Here is a 5,686-nt window from a genome sequence, read left to right as displayed (position 1 = left end):
CTGAGACATAAGTCCTCTAATCCTGGAGATGTTCTTCAGGTGATAGAAGGCCGACTTTGTGATTGTCTTAATGTGGCTCTGAAGGTTCAGGTCAGACTCCATCACTACTCCAAGGTTTCAGGCCTGATAGCTAAGATGTCAATGTCTGCCATTATTTTAATGACTTATCGTGTGATCAAACTTACACRTGTGATTTTAATTTAATTTCTTAGTTAATGCTAACACTGAAATAGCAATTGTTTTCTACATAATATAAACAAAGATTTGCCACATTTGCAATGGAAACGCAGTTTGTGTTTACCAGAGGTACTGAAGGGTTTTCAAATGCAGATAGTCAGATGGAGTCTCATTTTTTTAGTATGCTCTGTGACTGATTGACTGACTGCCTGCCCATAATTCAAGTTTTTCATTCTWCTATTGTTACATTAAATGTGGCTTGCTTTAATGCTGGATGCARTTTTGATTTTAAAAAGTCATAATTAATTAGGATACCATCTTCAGAAATGGTTTATGTGGAACAAAGTCTCAATGATACGCCAGAGATRCTGAAGGCAGAAAGAAACAAATCAAAAGCTGGTTGTACCTTGACTAAATGTGACAAATGTGGAATATCTTTGCAAGGGACTGCATATGTCACTGTGTGTACACTGTAAAAAAATTTAAATATCAGCAGCTGTGGTTGCCAGAATTTTACTGTATTTGCATGGTAGAATTCTTTTTTTTACACAATGTGCACCTAACGTGTATTAAACTGTTTATGGAGAAATCAGCTAATCAGACTTGCTGTGATTAAAGGGATTATAGACTGAGTGACTCATTGTAATCTATGTTTAATTCAGACTTCAGACTTTGATCAGGTCCTTACTCTGATGAAGTGTTTGAKGTATAAATGCAGTGTGTGTGTGACTGAGGCAGAGAGGCCAGCTCATTACTGGATATTAGTTCTGATTCACTCTGTGTCTGTGACTAATCCACTTTCAATTAAAGTATTTATACAGCAACAAACATCATTCACTMAGAAGGAAGCTCTCAGCTGTGCGGAAGTTTCCACTGTTAATAGAAATGTTCCTTTTACTTTTATAYTTCTTGGAATTAAATATTCAACTGTATTCAGTCCTTAATGTCACCCATCCATAAAAACTAGAAGAATCTGCAATGTTTTCTGCTTTGGGATTTGGAAAAAGTCCATGTTCAAATTCTGACATTTAATCTCTCGTGTGAAATCCTGCAGTATTTTGGGGGATTTTTAGCTTTTGCCCATCATCTGCACATCATGTTGAGCCAAAGATCATCTTTTTGTATGTAATCATAATTTSAAAGAAATGCTACTAACTTGAAACAAAACACTTCAAAAGCCGGATTAAATCAGCCAGATGTGGAAAAATCACTGAATGGTTTGGAATGGTTTGTGGTAGAAAATACATTTAAAGAAAGACGATTTTGTCTGTTTATTCCTCGTTTTAATTGGATTTGACAGTTGTTAGGGATGACTWAATGAGCTAATCAAACCTGACTCTTAAAGTCTTTGTTTTGACGGTTAGTGAAATGACTCACTCACCTGGAAAAATTTCCAACCCCAATTAAACTAAAGCAATGGTGGCCAAACTGTTTGTCACATGAACAACTGAGCATRTAAGAGAGTGCAAAAGTCCATCCATCCATTATCCAACACRTTTCTCCACAGCGAGGTCATAAAAATGTGGCAGGTCAAATTTATGTCCTTTTAGAATTATAGTGATGGACCGCACAAAATCATTCCAGCACTGCAAAAAGTCGCCTTTCAAAAACAAGACAGAAAAGTACAAAAACAGAGTACATATTACATACCRTAAAAATACTGTAGAATAAAAAACTTCTTGGTGAGAAAAATTATCTTGTCAGAAGGAAAACAAGGATAAATATCCTTAATTTAAGATATTTAATCTGACTTATATTTCAGTTTTTGCAGTGAGGGTCCACACATGGGCTCCAGGCCACTCTTTGGACACCCCTGCACTAAGAGACATAGTGAAAACAAAACGCTAAAATCATGCTGATAAATGCTCACATCCACATTATACATCTCTCTGAGTCTCCAGTTATCTGCTGCCACAAAATTATGAATAGAAACCATTAAAATAAATGAATCTTTACTACCTGCTATAAAATAGAATAATTCTCAGAAAAATAAATATTTGGCTGTTGCTACTGAGATAAGGTGCTGCAGTGTTAGAGGTGGAATAATATGAGTTTTTCTTTCTCTGGAGCAGTTTTCCCTCTGGACAGTACAGATGAGTGTGTATGCTAATTTGGCAGGATTTCCATTTTAATAGCCCAACTCAGCGCCGTGCCTCAGGAACACTTTGGCCAAATGATCAACTGACTGACAGGTGGATCATCAGAGAGGAACCAGTGCAGAGAGCCGGGCTCTGACACGACTCTGTCTGATGACGTTAAAGGAGCGATCAGGTGTGGCGGTCTGCAAACTCTGTCCATCCATCCTAATTAAATCCTGATGAATTTGACTAAGTCATGTTGCCTTTACCACCTGCACRTTACTCACCTTACAATCTGCTTGAGTCAACGAATGTTTTTCCTGTCTGCAAATCCCTCGGGTGATTTTATGCAGCTGCAGATGAGAGTGAGTGGAGAAGGAGAGGGGCGCCAAGGTCAGAGACACGCTAAATGAATCACCCGAGAGATGCACACAGTTTTTCCCAGCCATACAAAATATTAACACTCAAGACACTGCATTTGAACCATTGCATAGTGGAAAACATGAAGGAAGACGGATTCAATTTGTTTCCGTTTAACAAAACATGACAGCAAATGAATATTATGCTAACTCAGGAGGTTTCTGTTGGCTTCTTACCAACAGCTTTGGGTGCCGTTTAAGTAATTACAACGCTGGTCTATGTACTCATGCTTTCTTCCACAGTCCAAAAACATGATTGTCAGTTTGATTGGTCTCTCTAAATTCTCTTTTGGTGTGAGTGTGTGTGTGTGACCCTGCAATGGACTGGTGACCTGTCCACGGTGACCCCCTGCTGACAGCTGGAGACAGGCAACAGCACCCCTAGCGGCCCCTCTACGGATAAGAGTGTATGATGGATGGATGGATGGATGGATGGATGGATGGATGGATGGATGGATGGATGGATGGATGGATGGATGGATGGATGGATGGATGGATGGAAGTTAGCAAATCATTTAAGTAAGGAGAACTAGTTAGGTTTTACAGTGTAGTAAAAAAAATGGTGGACAATCCAGCAAAGTGAGGAGTATTTGCATCAATATCAGCTACACGGATCTGAGTGTGTCTGTTGGGGCAGAGTGAGGCTCACAGGGTGATATGAAGGTTTTTTTGGGGGGGGTCTCGCTGTGCGTCACACATCTAAAAACAGCACCCTGAGCGCCACTCACACATGCCCCGATTTCACACCACATGGACTCCTACAGGATTCACAGGAGTTCTTTGAGCTGAAGCCAAACAGGCGGCCATGTTCTCAACCTTTCAGAGGCCCAGAGCCTCAGAGCTCAGGGTTTGGTGTGTGTTTTAGTTATWGAGGTGAGTCCTGAGATCATCAGTCATGGCAGCTGTTGAAGGGCTGCTGAACTGTGAAAAGGAAAAAATCACAGCAAATTGATTTTGAGGTCTGCTCTGTGCTGTCCGGGTTTCGAACCAGCTCCCTCTGAGTCTGAGGCTTGGTGAGGATYAAAGCAGAAAAAAATTGTTGGAAAGGTTGCAAATTCATGTTTATTAACAACACAGTACATCTAGGCTGTTTAAATTCTCTGCTTGTGATAAAACAATAGATTACTTCTTCAGAGCTGTCGGACTAACAAAACTAATTTTATCTTATTGCTTTGGATCTGCACAGAGAGCAGCTTGAGGCTCTTTGTGAGCCTCAAGCTGCCTGAAACACAGAAAGACCCCTGGGCTGATGTAGCTGTCATTTTACCCATGTGATGATCTCATTTTAACAGGCTGAATAAGACAATCCAGACTTTGGKGTCAATATTTTGCACGTCTGGTATGTAAAACTGTAATGTGTTTCAGTTTAGAAACAGTTTTCATCTGTTTCTGTTGGACAGCTTTTACTCACTGTTGCAGTTGTAATGAACACATCAGACCAAACTGCTGTTTAACAAGAAAAACAGTAAAAACACATGAAAATCTGCTATATTAAAAATAATCCCAACAGAAAACTTGACTCCAAAGRAAGAAAGAGAGAAAGAAAGAAAGAAACAAAGAAAGTAAGAAAGAAAAACTTAATACCTTTTTCTGCATAACTTATTTAGTCCATAGTAATACTGTGTTTAATCTCAAATTTCCAAAATCTGGAAACCCTTAATCTAGATTATTATCATGGTGAGGAAAAAGCGGCTTGGGATCTTTTTTCATATAATATATGTGAACCTCTGGTTTCAGCTGTTTGCAGTCAGAGGATGCACTGTAGCCGTTCTCCCCTGCTGCAGTGTTCTACATTTAGCAGCTAACACAACAAATCCTAACACTACTCAGGTTCTATTATTAAACATGTAGCTGCTCTAGACCTCTACAGATAAATTTGGCATTTAACTGACATGAATAAAAATGCTTTTGGCACCTGTTCAGACTYCTAAAAGGTGCCAAGCAGCATACAGTCTCCAACAGTTCCAGTGAACTGGGCTTAGCGATTTGTCAGACTGAGGAAACACTCCCTGCCTCGGGTCTCTGGCCTGTCAGCGCCGTCCCTCTGGGTTTCTTGTCATACAGAGGTGAGGAAGGTAGGCCCGAAGGGAATGGATGAAGGAACACGTGTATCACTCTAACAAGTTTTTGGCTGACTGGTCTTGGAAAGCTGTTAAGGCATACATAAATATCTGAGSTGCTTGACTGCAGAAAGCACATTAATGAATAAAGATGAAGTTTAAATGTTGGAATGTTTCCCAGTTCAAAAAAGTGTTTTCTTAGATCACTTTCCACTCCACTCCACTCTTAAACAGGAGTTAAAAATATATTTTTTTCAGAAAATTAGGCTCTCAAAAATCTACTCATTGTTATTTTTCTCTTCTGACACAAAATTCACATGAATCTCTCTTTAATGAGATCAAATATCGACAACCATTCAAAAGCAACAGTACAAACAACACTGTATTCCTTGGACAAAGACCTCACAACACTGTTATAATATCTAGTTTAAATTCATTTTAATTATTGGGTGAAGTAGTTTGCAAAATTCACAGTWCACCATGATTCAGGGTTTCGTGCTCATAAGCCGTATTCATGCAGGACGAGCATTATGGACCACATGTAATAAATAAATGACTCTAGAATGTTTGCTTTTTATGTGGCGCATTCTYAAAGGATAACCACAGAATGAGACTTACAGATATAATCCAGATATGACGTTAACTCGAGGAATGATGAGTTGATGTTAAAAAAGCTTTTCAGGCAACGGACACAGCTCAGCTCTGTGCTACGGTCAGCGCTAGTTAGCTGTATGACCGAAAGGCTGCAAACAAGAAAATGATTCCTACGGCACAGTGCAATGCATGATGTATACAACCATTTGGATCTGACTTTGCTCCTTCTATTCAGCGTTTTCTTTGTAATGCTGTATGTTACAGGTCGATAGGGTTTTGATGGCCCAGAACCCAAAAGGTTTTCAACTCACACCAATGCAGACTCTATTCTTAGCCAGAAAAAAATAAAAATGAGCCA

This window comes from Poecilia reticulata, linkage group LG9 (genome assembly GCF_000633615.1).
Source record: "Poecilia reticulata strain Guanapo linkage group LG9, Guppy_female_1.0+MT, whole genome shotgun sequence".
NCBI lineage: Eukaryota > Metazoa > Chordata > Actinopteri > Cyprinodontiformes > Poeciliidae > Poecilia > Poecilia reticulata.
This window is presented reverse-complemented; position numbering follows the sequence as displayed.